General features: G+C 45.8%; 1 long non-coding RNA gene across 3 annotated transcripts in view; it reads right to left on the bottom strand.

Moving 5' to 3' along the window:
• LOC134958367 (uncharacterized) overlaps window positions 1-27,110 on the bottom strand; it is a 93,615-nt gene that overhangs the window by 22,370 nt on the left and 44,135 nt on the right. For 2 of the 3 annotated variants that reach the window (XR_010186992.1, XR_010187004.1), the window contains exons 3-4: window positions 24,013-24,224; window positions 1,413-1,593 (exon numbers count right to left, since the gene is read on the bottom strand). This is a non-coding gene — a long non-coding RNA (uncharacterized LOC134958367). Of the gene's footprint in view, window positions 1-1,412; window positions 1,594-24,012; window positions 24,225-26,059; window positions 26,152-27,110 lie in introns of those variants that run through there. The other variant, XR_010186986.1, reaches the window with a different exon arrangement.

Below are 27,110 nucleotides of genomic sequence, written 5' to 3'. Positions count from 1 at the left end.
TGCATGCTAATATGGACGATATTGTCCACATTGGCTTGCAGGCATAAATGAGCCGGCACCAATGATGAACGAGTGGGGGGACGCGCATCGTTCATCGTTGGTGCATACACCCTGAAAGATATGAACGATATCTCGTTCACTAATAAACAAGATCGTTCATGTCTTTCAGTTTAATCTGTAAATGTATAGGGCCCATAAGTCTTCATGTGGGCATTATACAAAGAAGCAGCAATATATACTGCTGGAAATTTGAGGAGTTTTGATCAGAGATGTGAGGAAAAGATAGGCTCCATAGACTTTGTACTCCAGAGTTTTGACTATAAAAATTATTAGAATAATACAAAGAAGCTATTTCTAATATATTCTTTGTATTTGTCATATACTTTATATAGTTAAAACTCTGGCATATACATTAGTATGACAGGAAAGGTTGATTTTGCCATGTAACTGATTGGCACTTCAACAACAACAACAAAAACCAGGAGAGTGATAAATAGCACGGTGATAAAGTACGAGCCAATCAGCTCCTAACTGTCATTTTTTAAACTCAGCCTGTAACATGACAGGAGCTGATTGGCTGGTACTTTATCACCGTGCTATTTATACCACTCTCCAAGGCTTAATGAATGAGCCCCATAGTGTACACCTGGGGAACGAGAGCACCACAAGATACATATAGCTCTGCATATGAGCGAATATAGTATTTTAGTTCCTGTGTACACAGTGGGCCAGATGTACTAAGCCTGAAAAGTGATAAATATCACAGTGATAAAGCACCAGCCAATCGGCTCCTAACTGTCATTTTTCAAACACAGCCTGTGACATGACAGTTAGAAGCCGATTGGCTGGTGCTTTATCACAGTGATATTTATCACTTTTCAGGCTTAGTACATCTCCCCCAGTGTGAGAACAAAAGCATCTGTCAAACGGGATGTAGTTATGTGACTGACCACTATATCCCGACCCCTGAAAATGCCGACAGACGCCATTCCGACTAACAGTGACTATTCCCACTCGTGGGTGTACACAACACCAACAGAGTGGGAATAGAACCTGTGGCGAGCGCAGCATCATCACCAAGCCCCCAGCGTGACGAGCACAGAGAGGCCGCAAGGGGCTTAGTTGCGCTTGCCCCCACCACCTGCATTCTGTGGCCGGGATCCTGGCGTCTGGATGCTGACCGCCAGGATCCCAGCTTCCGGCAACATGGCCCCAACCCTGTCATACACTGCACCATACTATTTTCATGTCTTTTTCACTGAATCCAAACTCAGCAACAAAGATTTAGTTTAGCGGCTGATCACTGAATACCTTTTATAGCCTGTTTTAAGAATGGCAATTGATTAATTTGCACAATAAACCACATAAACGGGAAACTGTTGTTAATTTTAAACTCTTAAACATGTTCTTACTTGTATGCGTGGGATATGTTAGTTTATTCTTCCTTGTTTTCATTTACAAGGTTCAAAAGCTTCTATGCAAATCTGCCCATCCCTCGCTTTGAGATTCTCAATGAAGTAACTTTCTGAAAATCCTTGCACAATTGTTTTCGGGTTTTTTTTTCTGTTTGCTGTAACATGACCAACGGTCATTCTGGAAGGATAAAAGGAGAAGGGAAAACCATGAAGAAGTACAGGCAAAGGAATGAGATACTGTAGATCAGAACATCGGGAAAGATCTATAGATTCTTCCAGAGCCGGCCATAGGCATAGGCAAACTAGGCAATTGCCTAGGGCATTTGATATGCCTAGGGGCATCAGCAGCTTCTGTTGATTAAAATGATATGCGGCATGCCTATATTCTGTATGTAGCATTTCATATGCAGATACAGCCACAGTCTCACACAGTATATAGGCATTGTCAAAGTCAGAAAAATATCACGATGCACACTGCCATATTTGCACCTCATACAGGTCCGCGCTGCGCATGCGTGCGCTCTCCCGTGCGTGCGCATACTCGCTGTTGCGGGCACCCGCGGGCGCGCAGTATGTGCATTTACGGTAGAGTTCATGTGTTCGTAGCGTGCGACTCAATCGTTACATATTTTCACTATATAATGTATTTTGTAGATCATGGTCCCTTTGATAGAATCTGAAAGTTTCGTTAATGTAGCATGTTCGTGGACAGAGAAATCCCCCTTTGTTTGATACGAAGGGTCAGACAGGAGTAATACAGTGGTGTTTAGTATCCATCGGAAGAATATTTAATTAGCAATATTCCGGTGTTGGTTTGAAGCGGATTAATCGCTCGTGCGAATAGTTATGGACATAAGAAGTTTATGTCCATTTACTATTATTTGCACTTACTTATCCATGCGGCAGGAAACCTAGTTTCCCACCCACCTGAGCAGTTGGAAATCGTCACAGCCCACCTGTATGAATCAACCTATGACCTTTTGTTATAATGCGAGGAGGAATTCCTGTGTCCAATGAACAATGAGATTGTAGGGACCATTGAATTGTATTGTGTGTGGGGCATAAATAGACAAGCCGATCACATCCAGCTCACTCTTCAACGGTTCTCATTGCTGAAAATCGGGAGCTGGATGTCCAGAGGCGCATGCGATCGTTCCCCTTTGTGCGTAAGTTTTTCTCTGCAATCATATTGTCTTTCTTGTTATTATGGGCCATATCTCTCTCTCTCTCTCTTCTCTTTCTCTCGTATTCTCTTAAACGTAATAGTATTGTATTGTATTTCCTGTGTAGTTACCTGGTTAGTTAGTCTATGTTATATTGTAGTGTGTGACTTGTATTGTATTATTCTTTTTGCAAGTATAACATTCATATAAGGCGTTAGACCCTAAGCACGGTATCTGTGTATTTCTTATAGTGTTAAGTATTCACAGAGCGTCGGTGACGCTCAAACAGCTTTTAAGTTAATAAGGTTACACTGTGTTGCATCTACACCCTATCTCTACACAAAGGTTTTACAGCATATTACATTGTTTATGGTTTAGATTTAAAGGTTTAACATTGTGAGCGTCTGCGCCGCTGGTGATCTCCTCGTGGTCCCGAGCGTCCGCTACGCTATAGCGAACCATTATGTTAGTCGGCAGCCAATAGCGTGCCTGCCTGTGATCTCTTGGCCGTGAGCGAACGTGACGCTTGAGCGTCTCGACCTCGGCTAAGCGATCGCTACGCAGCGTGCGTACCCTTACGGTACTCCATACGTAAACAGCGTACAGTGTTCTTAGGCCTCTCAAAGGGTTTTAAATAAGATAAAATATTTAGCTTTATCAATTGGCGGCTCGTCCTGTCCTTCACATATCTCTGCTAGGTAATTTCAGCAGACATTATCCATCAGCAAAGGGCGGGAGATCATATTCTTCGCAGTGCTGACGGGATAAGCGTCTGCTTCGCTTAGTAAAGGGTGCTGAAGGAATCCGGAACCGGAGGTAAGAACAACACACTAGTGTCTTTTAAAACTGTTTATTTCTATCTTGCGTACACACGCACATATCTGCATTTCTTTTTCATTCGTGTATTTTCATATCACTCTCCTGTTTGCCATTTTATAATTGATAAAACGTGCTAAGAGAGATTTGTCGCTATTTCATAGTTAAAGTGTAAAAGTAATGCGTTAAGGGATAAAGTGTAAAGCACACGCAGCTCTACCTAAAGGTACAAGGAGAGATTGGTGTGGGGTTCAGTAGAGGATCGAGGATCATCTACATTGATAAACGTGTACATTGTGTTATGGTGGACATTGGTTTTGTGTACACGTGTCTCTAACAAAGGGCTGAGACTCGCGTACGCAAAGGCCGACGCACGCAGCGTAAATTACGCAACGGAGCGTCTGGGTACGCCCACGTAACTCAAGTCACACGATAGTGTTGATTTTCAACAGGCGATAAATAGCGCAACAGGCGATAAATAGCGCAAAACGCGATAAATAGCGCAACAGGCGATAAATAGCGCAAAACGCGATAAATAGCGCAAATCTATTTTAATATCCGAAATTTAAATTAACAGATCCTTCTCCAAATTTACAACACATCTGGTCTAAAGAAAAAAAAATTCTGCGCAGAAATAGAAATAGAAACAAAAGTGTACATGTGATGAGTGAGTGTTTTTAAGTTTTACAATTTTGGGGATTGAACCACAGAAATCATCGAGTTCTCGTGAAGTACATACGTGTAAGTGACATACATGGTGGCTAGGGAGGCATCCCTGGTTAAACATAAAATTTGAGCATTAGAGTGTAGCAGACCAGGAGGTCATACTGTAACAGACCAGGAGGTCAGACCAGGAGGTCGCATAACAGACCAGGAGGTCCAGGTACAGCAGACAAGGAAGTCCGCTATAGAGTCAAGTAGCCCAACACCAAGAAGGGTTGGAGCGTAACCCATATAGGCCATAAAGCTCAGGCTGAAGGAATTCGCAGCTGCTGAATGTCGATTCCACTGGTCGCTCCATACATAAGATTAGTTGCTTATGTACTGAACGATTGTACCGCACGTAATTGTGTGCATTAGTTAGTCTGACCAGTACCATTTGTGTACGAACCCGGTCATAAACACTATTTGTACATTCTGACGTGATTTGTGTAATTTTTTATTTTTTAAAAGGGAAGTTCGCTGGTCACTCAGGAATTATCCAACAACCCCACAGTTACTGGAAAGGGTTAATGCTCTGCGGATCACACCCACATGTTCCAGTAAACGAAGGTTCATAGGGGCCCTGGGTCGAGTACGCCAGCACTATATCAGTGTGTGGGCGTATTGGTCGGCGTGGGCGAGTGAGTGGGGTGCTCGGTAAACCACCACCGTCAACCTATCGTGAATATTTTGGTTTTTTGTAAGGGTTCGCTGAAGACCCTGATATAAAGGTCAGAGGTAGAGCAAGCAACACCTGCAAATTATGGGGGCCAGTTGTTCAGGAAGGGGGCGATCAACCTCGGTTCGGGTTGATTCTATAAACCGACCAATCGGGTCGGCAAGGTACGTAATGTGTGAAAAATACGGCTCACACACAGAAGTTTTATGTGATGAATGGGAGAGAATGACAATGCATGACGGGGAGAAATTCCGAAGAGTAGGTAGCTTCAGCCCAGAAGTGTTAATGAATTTAAGGAGGAGGATATGTCTCATTAAATCAACAAAGAGACGAATCAAACATTATGATTATTTGCAGCTATGGCAACAGGAGGGTGAAATACAGAGAGGATTGGCTCTGGCGGCGGGATCTAATCCTATCAAGAAATTGATAGCGACGGCCGCGCCGCCACCATACATATCAGGAGAGAAATTGGTTGCGGAGAATGACGCCTCAGGGGGTAACAAACAGGCACTTAGCAACTGTATAAATGTTAAGGATAATGTTAATAAGTTAACCAATGCAAGTATTAACCCGTGCAAGTTGTACCCTGTTTTGAACTTTCCCCAGGAGTGTGATCAAGAGGACGAATCGGCAACAATATCGGCTCTCTCTCTAGCAGCCACCATATCAGAAACAACAGTAGGCACGGCCCAACCCATAAGATTAGTAACAAAGCCCCCTAGCGGAGGGACAGGTGAGGTCGTATCAACGGGTAAGTACGGCACCATACACTATGCTGAAACCATTTCACCACAGACTGTAGAATCTACACAGAATGATGTTGTTAAACTTGCTCCCGTGAGGGTAATAGCTGTTCCAAATGGGAAAACGGACACTACAGGAGTCACTCCTATCAGAAACATTGCCATGTACAGCCCGTTTTCCCGAATGGAATTAAGAACCATAGTGTCTGAATTCCCTGATCCTAGAAAAGACTTAGTTGCTAGCCAGAAATACATCAGAGACCTAGGGAACACTTTAGAGCCCAATAACAAAGACTGGCAGATATTGCTGAGGGCATGTTTACCCTCCAATGTCGACGCAGCTCAATACTTAGCTGACTGTGGACTGGATCAGGATGTACCTCTTACAGATGTGTACAACAAAGATAATGTAAAAAGGATAAATTTACAGTTAAAGGAGTATTTCCCAGCTGTAGCCAAATGGAATAGAATTTTTTCCATTAAACAAAAAGAGTCAGAAACAGCTGCTGATTATTTTCACCGGGCATTATTAGAAATGGCAAAATACACTGGCATAGAGGACATTAGGACCAATGCAAATCATCAAGAAGTAGCAGTATCTGTGCTAATGGATGGTTTAAAAGAAGCATTAAAGACAAGGGTACAGACCACGCAACCATGTTGGCGAGGTTTGTCAGTGGCTACTTTGAGAGAGGCTGCTATTGATCACGACCGGAATATCACCAGACACAGGGAGTCACAAGGTGATAAGTTAATGACCGTAAGTATACAGGCCCTGACCACAAAGCAGCCTTTGTATAGATCACCAAACCCTGTGGGTAAGTCAAATGTGGTAACATGTTATTTTTGTCACAAACAGGGACACATAGCACGAGACTGTAGAGCGAAAAATTCACAAAGATCATACCAACCCCCTAGACAACGACATGACACACAAAATTGGGATCAGGGTCCACAGAGACGGAGTTATGAGCCACATACAGGGGAAACAAAAAGATATCCCCCAAAAGGAGACTGGCAAACTCCTGGCAGTTCCCATTTAACCCCTTCACAAGTAGTTGCTGCCAGCGGGATTCAGGGAGGTCACCATACCCAATAGGGGTGTGGCCATACCTGGAATCTGCAGCCAGTAAAATTGATTGCAAATCTTGGAAGTGAACCCGAAATTGCAATCAATGAAGCTGGTAAATCATTAAACTTTCTTGTAGATACAGGGGCGGCCAAATCAGTGATAAATTCGACAGTGGGCATGAGAACCACTGGTAAGACAATTCCAGCCATAGGGGTAACGGGAGTAGTCCAGCACTACCCTGTTAGCAAACCAGCCGAGATTACAGTAGGGCCTTTACATACCAAGCATTCCTTTTTGCTGGCTGCATCGGCACCGACTAATCTCCTGGGAAGAGACTTATTGTGTAAAATGGGGTGCGTCATTTATTGTACTCCTGAAGGTGTATTCTTGGACATACCTGAGAATCACGCTCAGGAAGTGCGAGACATGTTAGACTCCCCATCAAAATTAATGTCACATACCATTATGACAAATAGGACTCCATCCCAAATAGAAGAAATGACATCCCAGATACCAGAGTCACTTTGGACAAAAGATGGACAGGACACTGGATTAATGGCAAACGTAGCTCCGGTAGTTGTACAAGTAAAAGATGGTAGGATAGCTCCAAAAATCCCACAGTACCCTCTGAAGCCAGAGGTGGAGTTAGGAGTTTATCCCGTAATAGAGCGCTTGCTACAACAGGGCATTCTGGTAAGAACGTCCAGCACTGCCAATAGTCCCATCTTCCCTGTGAAAAAGAGTGGGGGGAGGGGTTACCGGCTAGTGCAGGATCTAAGGGGAATTAACAAAATAGTTGAGAGTCAGTTCCCCGTAGTGCCAAATCCAGCTGTCATCCTTATGCAAATCCCTCCCACTGCGAAATTTTTCACTGTTATTGACCTCTGCTCCGCTTTCTTTTCGGTACCTCTGCACCCTGACAGCCAATATTTGTTTGCATTCACATACAGAGGAGTCCAATACACATGGACTCGAATACCACAAGGTTTCATAGACAGTCCAAGTATATTTTCCCAGGCTTTGCATGATTGTTTACAGTCTTTCCAACCAGAGAGTGGATCAGTATTAATACAGTACGTGGATGATTTACTACTGTGTTCTGATTCATTGGAAGCATCCCTGAAGGATACGAAACAGCTCCTGTTTCATCTTTCAGACACAGGACACAAGGTTTCCAAAGACAAGTTGCAATTATGCCAAACTAAGGTAAAATATTTGGGACACTGTCTAACACAAGGACTGAGACACCTGACCGCTGATAGAATTCAAGCAATTAGAGACATGACTCTGCCACAAACCCAGCAACAGATCAGAACATTTTTAGGAATGTGTGGGTATTGCCGTAACTGGATCCCAGGGTTTTCCATTCTAGCGTTACCTTTGCAGGAGATGGTCTCCTCAAACAAACCTGATCGGATTTCGCATACAGACGAGTCCGAGATGGCATTTGAGAGACTTAAACAGTGCCTAACGCAGGCACCAGCATTAGGTATGCCAGACTATGGGAAACCCTTTGAGCTGTACGGAACAGAAAGTGCTGGTTGCGCGGCAGGCGTCTTAACCCAAAAGCACGGTGATGCCAGCAGGCCAGTAGCATACTACAGCGCTCAGCTAGATACGGTAGCGCGATCCCTCCCCACATGCTTGCGAAGCGTTGCTGCGATAGCATTGCTAGTAACGAAAAGCGAAGATGTAGTGCTAGGTCACAACCTCACAATTCATACACCACATGCAGTGTCAGCCTTGCTAAATTCTGCCCAAACCAGGCACGTCTCATCAGCGCGGTTTACAAGATGGGAATTGGCACTAATGGCCCCCGTAAACATCACCATAAGGAGATGCAGTGCATTAAATCCTGCAACATATCTCCCAGGTGTGCCTGGACAGGCACAAAGGGTGGAGAATGAGAGTGGTGGGGAAGGAGAATTTAATACAAAGGAGGACACACATGATTGTATGGAATATTTGACCCAAAATTTTACCGCAAGGCCTGACATCAGTGACAACCCACTGGAAGATGTAGATCTAACTTTCTACACGGACGGTAGTTGTCACAGACAGTCAGACTCGGGAGACTTGTGTACTGGATACGCAGTCGTAGATGACCAAGGCACCATAGAAGCAGAACCGCTAGGCCCACCTCACTCAGCCCAGGTTGCTGAACTGGTCGCCCTAACCAGAGCATGTGAATTGGCTAAGGGCAAATCAGCCAATATCTACACCGACTCTAGATACGCATTCGGGGTAGTCCATGATTTCGGAGCCCTATGGCGCCTCAGAAATTTCATGACGGCAGCTGGTACACCGGTAGCGCATGCAGCTCACATCAAAAGGCTTCTAACAGCGATACAGGAACCCGACACAGTGGCTGTTATCAAGTGTAAAGCACACACATATAGCCAAGACCCAGTATCACTTGGTAACAGCCGAGCAGACGAAGCAGCTAAGTTAGCAGCTGGTACCCCCATACAGACAGACACCACACAACTGATGGTATTTCATACCATCAACACACAGAAGCTGTGTGAGATGCAAAATTTGTGTTCCACACAGGAAAAGGCAGTTTGGAAGGCAAAGGGATATGGCCAGGAGTCCTCAGGACTCTGGACGGATGGACAAGGTAAACCGGTGGCCCCCAGAGCATATCTCCCATGTTTAGCCGAGGCAGCTCACGGGCTGACTCATCTGGGCAAGGAAGGAATGTGCAAGTTGGTAAGAGCATATTGGTGCGCCCCAGGATTTTCATCTCATGCAAGTAAGAGAGCAATGTCATGCCTTACATGCTTGAGAAAGAATATCGGAAAGGCAATACCAACAGAACCATCTCATATCCCACCTACAGGCGGTCCTTTTCAGGTAATACAGATTGACTTTATTCAATTACCCCCTTGTCGAAATTTGAAATATGTACTTGTTTGTATAGATGTGTTCTCAAATTGGGTCGAAGCATTTCCTGCGGCCACAAATACCGCTATGTTTACTGCTAAGAAAATTGTGCAGGAATTTGTATGTAGATATGGTATCCCTAGAATAATTGAAAGTGATAGGGGTACCCATTTTACAGGTGATGTCTTTCAAGGAATGTGTAAGTTGATGGGAATTGATAGCAAGCTGCACACTCCATACCGTCCACAGGCGAGTGCGAAGGTGGAAAGAGTGAACAGCACTATTAAAAATAAACTGAGCAAAGTTATGGCAGAGACAGGATTGACATGGCCAGAAGCTTTACCCATTGTACTGTACAGCATCAGAACCACTCCCAGGTCCCCTCTTAATCTGTCTCCTTTTGAAATCTTGTTTGGTCGACAACCGCATGTTATGATTAACCCTCAGGATGATTTGAAGTGTAACAATGAAGTGACTGTAAAATACTTGATTAACATGAGTAAACAGCTAAGGAATCAAAATGATAATTTGAAGTTGGTGATTCCTGATTTACCAGATAGTAATTGTCATGACATTGAACCTGGGGATTATGTAATGATACGGAATTTTCTACGCTCAGGTTGCCTTATTGACAGATGGGAAGGACCATACCAAGTCTTATTGACTAGCACTACAGCTTTGAAAGTTGCCGAGAGAGAGACTTGGGTTCATTCGTCCCATTGTAAGAAGATTGCTGATCCAGAGAGGTCCCGTGATAAGGAACAGACGGTAGAGGAAGTTGTATCACTGGAGTGTCTGTTCCAGGAGGACTGAGGCGGCACCTGAGCATCGAGAATCACAAGATCAAAAGCAGTTGTCGATTCCCTGTTTCCCTTTTATTGTTTTTCTCCACTTCCCATCCCCTCTCCCTCAAATTATTTTTCCCCCTTCTCATTCATCTTCGTTTCCTCCTATAAGATGGACTTGCCTCAAGAGACTGTGATCCGGATTTTCCTGTTGACCATGATGTTGACCAGAGCAGTCTGTTCCGGCGAGAGTACCATGGAGGTCGAGAGAGGTTCTGTAATGGGTTCTGATGACAGAGATGGAGGCGTGGTTTTCCGAGAACAACATAATCAACAAGCAAAGGCGAGTATCAGAAAACGATCCGATAGCTTTGACCATAGAAGGAATTGTGAAGGATTGTTAGCTGAAGAAAGCTGTATCTGTAGGCTCTGTGACAATGTGGTTGAGGATGGGTGCATCAAGAAATGCCAATCCAGTTTTAATATCCACATGGACCGGCATCCCTTGAGTGACTATCACTCCTTAGTGGGTAGTGTGTTAAATCAAACAGATTGTTGGGTATGCTCTCAAGTACCTCAAGGTCATAGCAAATCAGGACTAGTACCATTTCCTTTAACGATAGGGGAGGTACTTGAGCTAAGTGGTGGGAGGCCGGTGGACAGGAGGTTTAATATCTCCAGTCCTCCTAGTTTGAAGCTCCACCAATATCATGTGGATAGATCCCTAATATGTTTTAACATTTCCAATCCTCGAAAGCCGGGAAATTGGGAAGTGTCATGGAGTAACCAAACCATGACCCTTTCATATAGAGCAGATAGAATGCCGACAGATACAGAACTTATACGCCACATAGCTGGTAGTGGAAAATATTTCCGATATAGGTATACCCTAGGAAGTAGGATTACGAGAGTTGGAGAGGTATCACCAGGATACTGTGCACATATCGTACAAGCTGATACGTGTACTAGACAGATGGGAGAATTAGGGTTAGGAGATTTCACATGGAAAATGTGTAATATGGTTATGTCCTACTCCGTCCCATATGTTCTCCCCGATGATGCATATTTCATATGCGGGAGGAAGGCGTATAAGTGGCTTGCCCCAAACTCTGAAGGATTGTGTTATATTGGAAAAGTACTGCCTGAAGTAATGACTGTATCACATGCCAAAATGAAAGATATACACCGTGTTGCCCAAGCTCCTTATACTCACACCCACTACGAGCACGTAGTTAAACGGCACCTGATAGAAAGAACAGAGCATCCGGCCTCTGACATGATCCATGAATCCACGGGGATTCAGTTTCTAATCGCGTTAGACATCACTCGCACCGCCAGAGGAGTGTTGAATTATAAATACATATCTGCGCTCGCAAATTTGTTAGATAATATCACAGAAATGTATGATGACACGTTTAGGTATACTGGAAGAGAACTTCAAGCTTATAAAACAGAACTAGTTCAGCATAGAATGATTCTCAATTATCTCACGGCAGTGACAGGTGGATATTGTGTCACACTGGCAACGCAGTACGGCGTGAAATGTTGCACATATATTACAAATAGTACCGAGGACCAGGTCGAGGTCATAGACCAAAAGATGGACGATATTCTCCAATTGAAGTGGGAATTTCGCAGGAGACACAATCTCACTCTTGCTGCTGTAGGTAATGAGCTGACTGGTTGGGTGTCATGGTTGAACCCGCGAAATTGGTTCTCTGGTTTAGGAGAATGGGCTCAAGGAGTCATAATGGATGTTGGGAAGTTTCTCCTATGTATCTTAGGTGTTATCATAACGATTGGCTTGATATTTAGATGCGGTCAGGCTTTAACGAAGTGTAAACGAAGTACCAGGGTGATGAGTTTAAGGAGTGAGGAAATTTATGACCCAAATGTAGAAACAATGATGTGATGAAAAAGCGATTTCTACGGTCCGTTTCTTTCACCTGTTTTTCCGTTTTCTCCAAGGTAAAAAGACCCACTTGGACGAGGAATTTGATGATCCTGTATACAGACAACTGATGGATTAAAGAAGAAGTTTTGACAACCTTATACACAGATATTTGATGAACTTTGCCATAGACCCCCAGTTTCCCTAGAAATTTTAAAATTACGCTAGCCCAACACTTTTGTAAGTCTATGGACATTGACAAAGCTTTTTGCCCACACGCCTTTTGGCAAAAGCACAAAGAAGACTGCATTCAACAGACACCGAACAAGACTTCAACCGACAAATGTTCATTTACCTGACATAGAATACCACTGCATTTACCGTAATTATGTCTTTTCTTCATCTCTACAACCTTCAGGTAATTACACACATAGTCGATAGGCAATACAGGCACAGATATCAGCAATCACATATTCCCCCATTCATGTATCATCAACTAAAATGTGCTCCCCATTTTGTTACAACCACAGCCGAAAAGAGCTCGGTAAAGTTTGACAGCCCATCCACAGACCCGTACCACGGGATAAGAAGGAATTCAAATGTATACTTCGCAATGCCTCGAAGCTTGATTTAAAACACGTACGGCACGATGATACATGACCCCCCAAACACGGATTCATACACACATGCTTCTGCTATCTCACTAGGTCATACCCTTTTCCTACCTTCTCCTCTCCTCCCCTACCCAACCATGTAAATGTATTAACCCCTGACATATATTTTTCTCGTTTTGAAATGTTTTAGGAAGTGGCAGTTATTGTTGACTGCCAAAGGGTGGACTGTCAAAGTCAGAAAAATATCACGATGCACACTGCCATATTTGCACCTCATACAGGTCCGCTCTGCGCATGCGTGCGCTCTCCCGTGCGTGCGCATACTCGCTGTTGCGGGCACCCGCGGGCGCGCAGTATGTGCATTTACGGTAGAGTTCATGTGTTCGTAGCGTGCGACTCAATCGTTACATTTCTCTATCGTCCTAAGTGGATGCTGGGGTTCCTGAAAGGACCATGGGGAATAGCGGCTCCGCAGGAGACAGGGCACAAAAAAGTAAAGCTTTACTAGGTCAGGTGGTGTGCACTGGCTCCTCCCCCTATGACCCTCCTCCAGACTCCAGTTAGATTTTGTGCCCGAACGAGAAGGGTGCAATCTAGGTGGCTCTCCTAAAGAGCTGCTTAGAGAAAGTTTAGTTTAGGTTTTTTTTCTTTACAGTGAGTCCTGCTGGCAACAGGATCACTGCAACGTGGGACTTAGGGGGAAAGTAGTAAACTCACCTGCATGCAGAGTGGATTTGCTGCTTGGCTACTGGACACCATTAGCTCCAGAGGGATCGAACACAGGCCCAGCCGTGGAGTCCGGTCCCGGAGCCGCGCCGCCGACCCCCTTGCAGATGCTGAAGCGTGAAGAGGTCCGGAAACCGGCGGCTGAAGACTCCTCAGTCTTCATAAGGTAGCGCACAGCACTGCAGCTGTGCGCCATTTTCCTCTCAGCACACTTCACTGGGCAGTCACTGAGGGTGCAGAGCGCTGGGGGGGGGCGCTCTGAGAGGCAAATATAAACCTTATACAAGGCTAAAAATACCTCACATATAGCCCATAGGGGCTATATGGAGATATTTAACCCCTGCCTGACTGGAAAAATAGCGGGAGAAGAACCCGCCGAAAAAGGGGCGGGGCCTATCTCCTCAGCACACGGCGCCATTTTCTGTCACAGCTCCGCTGGTCAGAACGGCTCCCAGGTCTCTCCCCTGCACTGCACTACAGAAACAGGGTAAAACAGAGAGGGGGGGCACATTAATGGCTATATATATATATATTAAAGCAGCTATAAGGGAGCACTTAATATAAGGATATCCCTTGTATATATAGCGCTTTGTGGTGTGTGCTGGCAGACTCTCCCTCTGTCTCCCCAAAAGGGCTAGTGGGTCCTGTCTTCATTAGAGCATTCCCTGTGAGTTTGCGGTGTGTGTCGGTACGTGGTGTCGACATGTATGAGGACGATATTGGTGTGGAGGCGGAGCAATTGCCAAATATGCAGATGTCACCCCCCAGGGGGTCGACACCAGAATGGATGCCTTTATTTGTGGAATTACGTGATGGTTTATCTTCCCTTAAACAGTCAGTTGAGGACATGAGGCGGCCGGACAATCAATTAATGCCTGTCCAGGCGCCTCAAACACCGTCAGGGGCTGTAAAACGCCCTTTGCCTCAGTCGGTCGACACAGACCCAGACACGGGCACTGATTCCAGTGACGACGGTAGAAATTCAAACGTATTTTCCAGTAGGGCCACACGTTATATGATTTTGGCAATGAAGGAGACGTTACATTTAGCTGATACTACAGATACCGTAAAACAGGGTATTATGTATGGTGTGAAAAAACTACAAACAGTTTTTCCTGAATCAGAAGAATTAAATGACGTGTGTGATGAAGCGTGGGTTGCTCCTGATAAAAAGTTGATAATTTCAAAAAAGTTATTGGCATTATACCCTTTCCCGCCAGAGGTTAGGGCGCGCTGGGAAACACCCCCTAAGGTGGACAAGGCGCTCACACGCTTATCCAAACAAGTGGCGTTACCCTCTCCTGAGACGGCCGCACTTAAGGATCCATCAGATAGAAAGATGGAAGTTATTCAAAAGAATATATACACACATGCAGGTGTTATACTACGACCAGCTATAGCAACTGCCTGGATGTGCAGTGCTGGAGTAGTTTGGTCAGAATCCCTGATTGAAAATATTGATACCCTAGATAGGGACAATGTTTTACTGTCGTTAGAACAAATAAAGGATGCATTTATCTATATGCGTGATGCACAGAGGGATATTTGCACACTGGCATCTCGGGTGAGTGCTATGTCCATTTCAGCCAGAAGAGCCTTATGGACACGACAGTGGACAGGCGATGCGGATTCAAAACGTCACATGGAGGTTTTGCCGTATAAAGGGGAGGAGTTATTTGGAGTTGGTCTATCAGACTTGGTGGCCACGGCTACTGCCGGGAAATCCACTTTTTTACCTCAAGTCACTCCCCAACAGAGAAAGGCACCGACCTTTCAACCGCAGCCTTTTCGCTCCTACAAAAATAAGAGAGCAAAGGGCTTGTCGTACCTGCCACGAGGCAGAGGAAGAGGGAAGAGACACCAACAGGCAGCTCCTTCCCAGGAACAGAAGCCCTCCCCGGCTCCTGCAAAAACCTCAGCATGACGCTGGGGCCTCTCAAGCGGACTCGGGGACAGTGGGGGGCCGTCTCAAAAATTACAGCGCGCAGTGGGCTCACTCGCAGGTAGACCCCTGGATCCTGCAGATAATATCTCAGGGGTACAGGTTGGAATTAGAGACGGATCCTCCTCATCGTTTCCTGAAGTCTGCCTTACCAACCGTCTCTTCCGAAAGGGAGAGGGTGTTGGAAGCCATTCACAAGCTGTACGCTCAGCAGGTGATAGTCAAAGTACCCCTATTACAACAAGGAAAGGGGTATTATTCCACTCTATTTGTGGTACCGAAGCCGGATGGCTCGGTAAGGCCTATTCTAAATCTGAAGTCCTTGAACCTCTACATAAAAAAGTTCAAGTTCAAGATGGAGTCACTCAGAGCAGTGATAGCGAACCTGGAAGAAGGGGACTTTATGGTATCCTTGGACATCAAGGATGCGTATCTACACGTTCCGATTTACCCCGCACACCAGGGGTACCTCAGGTTCATTGTTCAAAACTGTCACTATCAGTTTCAGACGCTGCCGTTCGGATTGTCCACGGCGCCTCGGGTCTTTACCAAGGTAATGGCCGAGATGATGATTCTTCTTCGAAGAAAAGGCGTATTAGTTATCCCATACTTGGACGATCTCCTAATAAGGGCAAGGTCCAGAGAACAGCTGGAGACAGCTTTAGCACTATCTCAAGAGGTGCTAAGACAACACGGGTGGATTCTGAATATTCCAAAATCCCATTTAATCCCGACAACTCGTCTGCTGTTCCTAGGAATGATTCTGGACACGGTTCAGAAAAAGGTTTTCCTTCCAGAGGAAAAAGCCAAGGAGTTATCCGATCTGGTCAGGAACCTCCTAAAACCAGGAAAAGTGTCAGTACATCAATGCACAAGAGTCCTGGGAAAAATGGTGGCTTCTTACGAAGCAATTCCATTCGGCAGATTCCATGCAAGAATATTCCAAAGGGATCTGTTGGACAAATGGTCAGGGTCGCATCTGCAGATGCACCTGCGAATAACCCTGTCACCAAAGACAAGGGTGTCACTTCTGTGGTGGTTGCAGAAGGCTCACCTATTAGAAGGCCGCAGATTCGGCATTCAGGATTGGATCCTGGTGACCACGGACGCCAGCCTGAGAGGCTGGGGAGCAGTCACACAAGGAAGAAACTTCCAGGGAGTATGGACGAGTCTGGAAAAGTCTCTTCACATAAACATTCTGGAACTAAGAGCAATCTACAATGCTCTAAGCCAGGCGGAACTTCTCCTGCAAGGAAAGCCGGTGTTGATTCAGTCGGACAACATCACGGCGGTCGCCCATGTAAACAGGCAGGGCGGCACAAGAAGCAGGAGTGCAATGGCAGAAGCTGCCAAGATTCTTCGCTGGGCGGAGAATCACGTGATAGCACTGTCAGCAGTGTTCATCCCGGGCGTGGACAACTGGGAAGCAGACTTCCTCAGCAGACACGATCTTCATCCGGGAGAGTGGGGTCTACATCCAGAAGTCTTCAACATGTTAATAGACCGTTGGGAAAGACCAATTGTAGACATGATGGCGTCTCGCCTCAACAAGAAACTGGACAAATATTGCGCCAGGTCAAGAGATCCACAGGCAATAGCTGTGGACGCACTGGTAACTCCTTGGGTGTACCAGTCAGTGTATGTGTTTCCTCCTCTGCCGCTCATACCAAAGGTATTGAAGATCATACGGCAAAGAAGAGTAAGAACAATACTAGTGGTTCCGGATTGGCCGAGAAGGACTTGGTATCCGGAACTTCAAGAGATGCTCACGGACGAACCGTGGCCTCTACCTCTGAGAAGGGACCTGCTACAGCAGGGTCCCTGTCTTTTTCAAGACTTACCGCGGCTGCGTTTGACGGCATGGCGGTTGAACGCCAGATCCTAAAAGGGAAAGGCATTCCAGAAGAAGTCATTCCTACCTTGATTAAGGCACGGAAGGAAGTCACCGTGAAACATTATCACCGCATTTGGCGAAAATATGTAGCGTGGTGCGAGGATCGGAGGGTTCCGACGGAGGAATTCCAACTGGGTCGTTTCCTACATTTCCTGCAATCAGGATTATCTATGGGTCTCAAATTGGGATCCATTAAGGTTCAAATTTCGGCCCTGTCAATATTCTTCCAAAAAGAATTGGCCTCTGTCCCTGAGGTCCAGACTTTTGTCAAGGGAGTACTGCATATACAGCCTCCTGTGGTGCCTCCGGTGGCACCGTGGGATCTAAATGTAGTTTTAGATTTCCTCAAATCCCATTGGTTTGAACCATTGAAAAAGGTGGATTTGAAATATCTCACATTGAAAGTGACTATGTTACTAGCCCTGGCCTCTGCCAGGAGAGTATCTGAATTGGCGGCTTTATCTTATAAAAGTCCTTATCTAATCTTCCATTCGGATAGGGCAGAACTGCGGACTCGTCCGCATTTTCTCCCTAAAGTGGTATCAGCATTTCATCTGAACCAACCTATTGTGGTGCCTGCGGCCACTAGCGACTTGGAGGACTCCAAGTTGTTGGACGTTGTCAGAGCCTTAAAAATATACATTGCAAGGACGGCTGGAGTCAGAAAATCTGACTCGCTGTTTATATTGTATGCACCCAACAAGTTGGGCGCACCTGCTTCTAAGCAGTCGATTGCTCGTTGGATTTGTAACACAATTCAACTTGCACATTCTGTGGCAGGCCTGCCACAGCCTAAAACTGTAAAAGCCCACTCCACAAGGAAGGTGGGCTCATCTTGGGCGGCTGCCCGAGGGGTCTCGGCATTACAACTCTGCCGAGCAGCTACGTGGTCGGGGGAGAACACGTTTGTAAAATTTTACAAATTTGATACCCTGGCAAAGGAGGACCTGGAGTTCTCTCATTCGGTGCTGCAGAGTCATCCGCACTCTCCCGCCCGTTTGGGAGCTTTGGTATAATCCCCATGGTCCTTTCAGGAACCCCAGCATCCACTTAGGACGATAGAGAAAATAAGAATTTACTTACCGATAATTCTATTTCTCGGAGTCCGTAGTGGATGCTGGGCGCCCATCCCAAGTGCGGATTATCTGCAATACTTGTACATAGTTATTGTTAACTAATTCGGGTTATTGTTAAGGAGCCATCTTTAAGAGGCCCTTTCTGTTGTCATACTGTTAACTGGGTTTAGATCACAAGTTGTACGGTGTGATTGGTGTGGCTGGTATGAGTCTTACCCGGGATTCAAAATGCCTCCCTTATTGTGTATGCTCGTCCGGGCACAGTACCTAACTGGAGTCTGGAGGAGGGTCATAGGGGGAGGAGCCAGTGCACACCACCTGACCTAGTAAAGCTTTACTTTTTTGTGCCCTGTCTCCTGCGGAGCCGCTATTCCCCATGGTCCTTTCAGGAACCCCAGCATCCACTACGGACTCCGAGAAATAGAATTATCGGTAAGTAAATTCTTATTATTTTCACTGTATAATGTATTTTGTAGATCATGGTCCCTTTGATAGAATCTGAAAGTTTAGTTAATGTAGCATGTTCGTGGACAGAGAAATCCCCCTTTGTTTGATACGAAGGGTCAGACAGGAGTAATACAGTGGTGTTTAGTATCCATCGGAAGAATATTTAATTAGCAATATTCCGGTGTTGGTTTGAAGCGGATTAATCGCTCGTGCGAATAGTTATGGACATAAGAAGTTTATGTCCATTTACTATTATTTGCACTTACTTATCCATGCGGCGGGAAACCTAGTTTCCCACCCACCTGAGCAGTTGGAAATCGTCACAGCCCACCTGTATGAATCAACCTATGACCTTTTGTTATAATGCGAGGAGGAATTCCTGTGTCCAATGAACAATGAGATTGTAGGGACCATTGAATTGTATTGTGTGTGGGGCATAAATAGACAAGCCGATCACATCCAGCTCACTCTTCAACGGTTCTCATTGCTGAAAATCGGGAGCTGGATGTCCAGAGGCGCATGCGATCGTTCCCCTTTGTGCGTAAGTTTTTCTCTGCAATCATATTGTCTTTCTTGTTATTATGGGCCATATCTCTCTCTCTCTCTCTTCTCTTTCTCTCGTATTCTCTTAAACGTAATAGTATTGTATTGTATTTCCTGTGTAGTTACCTGGTTAGTTAGTCTATGTTATATTGTAGTGTGTGACTTGTATTGTATTATTCTTTTTGCAAGTATAACATTCATATAAGGCGTTAGACCCTAAGCACGGTATCTGTGTATTTCTTATAGTGTTAAGTATTCACAGAGCATCGGTGACGCTCAAACAGCTTTTAAGTTAATAAGGTTACACTGTGTTGCATCTACACCCTATCTCTACACAAAGGTTTTACAGCATATTACATTGTTTATGGTTTAGATTTAAAGGTTTAACATTGTGAGCGTCTGCGCCGCTGGTGATCTCCTCGTGGTCCCGAGCGTCCGCTACGCTATAGCGAACCATTATGTTAGTCGGCAGCCAATAGCGTGCCTGCCTGTGATCTCTTGGCCGTGAGCGAACGTGACGCTTGAGCGTCTCGACCTCGGCTAAGCGATCGCTACGCAACGTGCGTACCCTTACGGTACTCCATACGTAAACAGCGTACAGTGTTCTTAGGCCTCTCAAAGGGTTTTAATTTAAATAAGATAAAATATTTAGCTTTATCAGCATGCTGCATATCATTTTAATCAGCAGAAGCTGCTTGTGCATCCTAGCCACATAGCAATGCAAATAAGATGCATTTTCATTAAAAAAAAAGTGTGCCCGACGTTAGCATTGAGGCAAGATTTATGAGGACACATCTGTCTCCAAGCAGAGGTAGAGGTCACAGTGTTAGTGGCAGTGTGAGTGCTGTGTGCATGTGAGTGGGTTGGTTGTGCAGTAGTGTTGAGAATATGTGTAAGGAGCATTATGTGTGTCATGTAAAAATGCATTAATAATGTGCAACATATGTGTAGGGGGCACTATGTGTGTCATTATGTGTATAAGGGCATTAATAATGTGCGGCATATGTGTAACAGGGTACTACTGTATGTGTGTCATTATGTGTATAGGGGCACTAATAATGTGCAGCAAATGTGTAGGGGCACTATGTGTGTCATTATGTGTATAAGGGCATTAATAATGTACGGCATATGTGTAAGGGACATTATGTGTAAAAGGGCATTAATAAAGGTTGTCATAATGTGTAAGGCGCATTATGTTTATAAGGACATTAATAATTTGTCTCATATGTGTAAGGTGCATTACTGTGTGGAATTATGTGTATAAATGCATTACTAATGTGTGGCATTTTGTGTATAAGGTGCTCTACTATGTGGCATTGCGTATAAAAAGGGCACTACTGTGTCATCTAATGTGAATAAAGAGCAATATGGTGTGGTGTAATGTGCATAAGGAGCAATTCAGTGTGATATAATGTGAATAAGGGGCTCTACTGTGAGGAGTAACGTTTAAGGTAAAGTGATACTACTGTGGGATGTAATATGAATTATGGACACTATCACATGATCAAATGTGAATAAATTTGCAGCATTGTGTGGCGTAATTGGAATTGGGGTTACTATTGTGTGGCCATGCCTCTTGCCAGCAAAAACACACCCCTTTTTGGGCCAAATGTGCAAACTGTTCCTGTTTAAAATATAGGGGGTACGAACACCAAAATAAGGACTGCTATGGGTGAGGGGTGATGGTGCTGGGAAAGAGGTGCAAGGTCAGAGGCGGAACCAGTGGTGGTGCTAGGGGGCACCAGCTAAAATCTTGCCTAGGGCATCATATTGGTTAGGGCCGGCTCTGGATTCTTCACATACAATATCCACCTCTACACTACTGAAAGCATGCAATGCAAAGTCACATTTTCATCTGTGTTTGCTACACTGCTCTTCTTAGCAGCATGGGTGACCATCTGCAGCGGTAAGAAACATTTTATTACATGTCACTATTTAGTTGTATGTTCACTGTACAGATAGGTGTCTGAAATGAATCCACATGCTTGTTGTTCAGCCTGCTTTTTTGAGCATAGAATACATGACATGTACAAGTGGTATCTGGATGATAGATTGACGGTGTATTGATACAGGTACAAAAGGTTGGCAGATTCAAAAGGTTGACATGACAATGGTCGACACACAGATGGTCAACACATGTTTTTTGGGGGGTTTTTTTCACATGTTTTCTTAACACCTTGATTTCCTAAACCATACTTTCCTACTTTGCTGCCCCCTCCTCCGGGAGGAGGCAGCGTTGTAGGTGCATGGGGGCGTGGCAGGCAGCAGGATGGCCGTTCTGGGGGCGTGGCCAACAGGGTAGTGGCCAGTCTGGGGGCGTGGCATCAGGATTGCGTCATTGTGGCTCCGCCCCCGCTATGCAGTGCCGAGAAAAGAGGCGCTGTATAGCGGGGGGCGGAGCTACGATGATGCGATTCCCTCGGACTGCCCACTTGTTCTCTGCTGCGGGCGGCCGAGGAGGGTCCTGGAGAGGCAGCACGGAGAGCGGGAGGCTTGCCCACCTTTCCAGGGGGCCGGGAGGGCCACTCGATTTTTCGGGAGCCTCCCGGCCATTCCGGGAGGGTAGGCAAGTATGTCCTACACATGTGGACATCTATGGGAATAGTAACCTGCCCGTGAGGGTACATGTTTGTACTGATAGTGGTCATGTGATATCTACAATATTTCTCCCAAAAAACACGTGTTGACCATTTGGAGTCGACTTATTGACTGTCGACCGTAACATTTTTGATCTATTGGTCCACAACAGTAAAAGTAATTCAACTAAATTGAAAAATAGAGAGACACTTGCGAACAAAAAATGTAATTAGAAACTGTAAATGTGGAGAAGCCTTAAGATGTATACACTTTTGTGGCATCTCTGCCCAACTTTGCACAATTGTTAGTTTTGCTGGGAGGGTATGGATCCGTGGTAGACATAAAAGCAAGTAAAATAACAGCATAAATAAAATACACAACAGTAAAACATTGTATAAGTGCAAAGCATGAACACAAACAAACCACAGACAGGAAAAGACAAGTATAAAGGTAGACATTTGGTGAGAAGTAGGGGGAGGTACAGCAGCTCTTAATGGTTCTGTACCCATCTTATTGGCAAGTATACAGTGTCAGAGGGCCTGATTCAGAAATGTACTTTAACTCGATATTAACTTCTCTAACGGTTTGTGATCTGCACATGCACAGATGCCGCACTGCGCATGTGCAGATCTCATTTGGCGACACTGCCCGCCTGATTGAAGGGCTGCACCATTTGGTGGTGGAGTAGGGGCAGCAATGGGGAAAATTTGGATGTACAGTACTTTCACTTTATGTCTTAACTGGTTCCAGCCTGCTCATTTTCCAGAGCATCCTCTGGTCCACAAAAACCAGGAATTGTTTTTTTCCCCCAATGACTTGGATATAGGGGCACCTTGACATACATTATAGAGATCAACAGGTGCAATTCATACTTGCCTACTTTTGAAAACCGGTTTCAGGGAGAATATAGGTAGCAGTAGACTGTTCCGCGCATTGAGGGTCGTGTCTGGCTCCACCCAATGGGCGTATCTAGCTATACCTATTGGCATATCTTTTGCCACTCAGGGGTTGTGTTCCATAGCGGTAGGTGAAATCTAAATTCACAAGTTTTATCAAGCCTTGGAGAGTGAAACGTTCGGGTGATGGGCCCAGGAAATGCTTTGTTATGGCTCCCAGGCACCCGTTTACTCCTTTCATAACGTTCCTAGAGAATCAAGGTGGTGGAGGATCTTGTGTGTGCTACAGTCCCCCTCCGCCACATATGGGCACTACACCAGCAGCAGCAGTGGCGCACAGACCACTTGACGTCTGCATGATGTCCTCTCATCCACACCCTGACCCATCAAATCTATGGACCAGGTATGTGGATATTATTATGTAGAGGTAGGGACCTGTTACTGAGGGTAGGGAGGGACATGGAGAGGGTTTATCTGGGAAGACATTACCTTGATCTTGCACTGGAATTATCAGCTTCTCTCCTCACTACATGCTTAGTTTAGTCAGAGAAACAAAGCTGAGGGGCGTGCCTGGACAGGGAGGGGGCGTGTCAGTGCTGCTGTGTTATTCTACATTGTTGCACTGCCTCCGTGCTGACGTCCGATCTAAATGCTGCTGTGTCTCCCCCTCTCTGTAAGGCAGGGGAAAAGCTGGGGGAGAGACAGACAGTGCATACCCTCCAACATTTTACACATAAAAATCGGTACAAAGTAGGAAAAGGGGCGTGGTCATGTGTAAAGGGGGGGGGGGGGGCGTGGTTACGCCCCTTTTCCTATACTTTCAATGGAAGTTTGGAGAGCCAAAAATCGGTACAGTCCATAAAACAAAGGTACTGCACCTGCCAAAAAGGTACAGTTGAAGGGTATGACAGTGGGGGGATTGAAAGCCCACTACCATAGTATCATCTTCATGTGGCTGCAACCTGTACCTGCACTGCAGACAATGCTGTGGGCGGATCCGTCTCTGTGGCTGTCCACACTGCAACTACAGTGGCTGCCTCAGTTCCCATCACCTTTCACACCAGTGACCAGCAGCAGGAGATGCATGCACCCTGCCCACCCTGACTCCGGCACTCAGCTGAGCCAGAGCTCACTGCCACTACCTGGAGATTCAGCCACATGACGTCTTCCTGGGACACCCTCCTTCCGTGGCTGCTATTCTGGCCACGCCCCCGTCACATCCAATTGTGCAGACGCAGTCCGTATTCTTAACTGGGCATTGAGGAATCGGGGAGATGTAAGTATGTGTTTCCGTGGCAACGGGAGACTCCTTACCGATCCGGTAGTCTCCCGCAAAATGCGGGAGGGTAGGAAACTATGGTGCAATTGCACAAATAAAGAAGATTATGAGTCAACAAATATGCAGTTCATTAATTACCTCTCTTAATTTTTTTGATTTTTGGACAATGAGCTAGCACACAAGATAAGAGTGCAAAGAGGCTGTGGGATGCAGTATGAATGCTGACCATGCAATATTTTGTCCCAGGCTATATACACAAAAATAGGATTTTAATTACCTACTGGTAAATCCTTTTCTCGTAGTCTGTAGGGGATGCTGGGGTCCATATTAGTACCATGGGGTATAGACTGGTCCACCAGGAGTCATTGGCACATTAAGAGTTTAATAGTGTGGGCTGGCTCCTCCCTCTATGCCCCTCCTACCAGACTCAGTCTAGAAACTGTGCCCGAGAAGACGACATACTTCGAGAGAAGGAATTACACAGATAGTGGCGAGATTCATACCAGCTCACACAACATGCAAATCCGGCATGCCGGAACAACTCAGCAACAGTTGAAACCGTAAATAACGCAGAACTTACCTAGGAACCAGGCAGTACTGAACTATAAAGCCAATGCAGGAAAACGCAGCGCTGGGCAGGCGCCCAGCATCCTCTACGGACTACGAGAAAAGGATTTACCAGTAGGTAATTAAAATCCCATTTCTGATGCGGGGTACACTGGGCTCCACAAGGAATAGACATAGGGGTGTCTATTCCTTGTGGAAAGCTTTGACTGTTCCCAGAATGCATAGCGCCACCGCCTCTATAACCCCGCCTCCCTGCACAGGAGCTCAGTTTTGTAGTTGGTGCCGCAGATAGCAGGCACATAACAGAGGGGCTGCTCCAGGCAGCCCTAAGAAGAGCTTTTTTGAAGAAAAAGTGAAGACTACAAGGGCAGCAGCGGTGTGTAAATGTCAGAGACATTCACTGCTGCAGCTCCAGCTCTCCCCAGCGGCGCTGTACACTCCCGAGCCCTGGTTGCCGGGTAACTACAGCAGGAGGCTCCGGTTTTCTTCATGGTCAGGCACACACGACGGGGGCTCTCCGGGATCGCGTGGCCGTACTTCGGGAGGTGGTGAGTGGGTCCCGCTTGCGGGACCCGTACTTTATCGTGATCCGGCGCAGTCAGTGGGAGGCGGGCCGCGCGCGCTGGCGGTGGACACTGTGGCAGTACAGGCGATCACACTAGATCACCAGGGCATGGGTCGCAGGTCAGGTTTTCTCTCTAAACCATTTTAATAGTAGCCCACAGTACCCGGTGGTTTTGCCAGCAGGGGGATAAGGCTTAGACCTGAAGCCCCTCCCCCAGCCCCAGGGCGCCATTTCCCGCAAATGTTCCCGCCCTGGAGCTGCATATCTGTCTCTCCCTCAGTCCCTGTCAGTGTCTGGGCGCCATTTCTCTCAGCTTCACTGTTCCTGGGACTGCTTGGGCAAATCCTGTGTAAAGCCGCCTGGTTGTCAGTGCTTTGACTTTACATGACACTTAAGTATTCTACCTGCCTTTTTAGACAGTGTTAGACAGGGTTTTCTAGTACAATTACCCCGTGATATACATCCAGTTCTTACTGTGCAGTGTTATATCTATTGACTACAAAGCTATATATATATATATATATATATATATTGCAGACGACCCGGCACTCCTCACGCTCCCCAGCGTCACGTTAATGCTCCCGTGCCCTCACCTCCTGGGTCCTGGATCCCATGGATAGCAATGCAAATAAGTGCGGCACTGGGAGACTTGTAACTGAAGGTGAAGAAATCGTGTCCTTTATTGTGTCAACGTTTCGGGGACGCAGCCCCTTCGTCAGGATAACCACATAGTGCAAAATATTGTGCTTAAATACCATACAGTGTAGGAGGTACTCACCACTGCCACCCGCCACGCTGCCCGGATCCCGGTCTGGCGTCGCTCCGCTCAACCGGAAGTGACGCGGCTCCGGTCCGTGCGGCTAGCGCATTGGGGCTAGGGAAAGAGTAACCATAGTAACCGGTTACACAAACGACATATCACAACAACTCTACATAAAGTGCTATGTGCATCACATACATAAAAATAACAACATAGATCAGAACTGGGGTATTGCAGACTCGCCGCAACACCTCAGTAAAAATGCAAAATATGAAAAATATGCAAAATGAGTGCAAAACATCAAACAATACATGTAAATATAAATATGATAAAATAACTACACAGCACTGTCCAGCAATGCAACGCCCATAGTGGAGACATATTGGCAACTAAATGAGCCTGTGTGAGTACTGTAGTGCAAATGCACTCTCAGATCTCACGAACTAATGAGGGCACAATATTAACAATTTGCATAAGCCCTGCTGTTCCTAAGGCTTCTTCATGTTGAATGCCTGACTAGGGCTAGTCATTACAAAACAATGCCACAAAACTACCCTGCACAAACCTAGCATAGACACTTATGGCAATAGAAATGGGTTATAGTATGACAGTGGGGGAAGAGCCTGTCAATGCTACAACACCCTGTTCTCGATTACTCATAGAAAGCATCTGTAACTAAGAGCCTCATTGAGACCCATGGGGGATTGGGTATTGAGGACATAAATCCATTTGGATTCAACCTGAAGCAGCCTCTTTGATCGGTCACCACCCCGCAATGTTTGCGGTACTTGGTCAATTATTTTGTAACGGAGGGTGGCCATTCCATGTTTTGCTTGCGCAAAGTGGCGTGCCACAGGCTGGTCACTGCCACCCGATTTGATGGCCTCACGTATGGCGTACCTATGCTGTGCCATTCTGGTCTTGAAGGCACAGTCGGTTTTGCCGACGTAGGCTAACCCACATGGGCAGGTTAGTAAGTAAATGACGAACTTTGAGTCACATGATAGAGGGTATCGAATGCTGTATTTTTTCCCTGTGTGTGGATGCAGGAAACTATCTCCCTGTACCA

This window comes from Pseudophryne corroboree, chromosome 1 (genome assembly GCF_028390025.1).
Source record: "Pseudophryne corroboree isolate aPseCor3 chromosome 1, aPseCor3.hap2, whole genome shotgun sequence".
Taxonomy (NCBI): domain Eukaryota; kingdom Metazoa; phylum Chordata; class Amphibia; order Anura; family Myobatrachidae; genus Pseudophryne; species Pseudophryne corroboree.
Note: the sequence above shows the minus strand (reverse complement) of the source record. Positions and strands in the feature narration are given on the sequence as shown.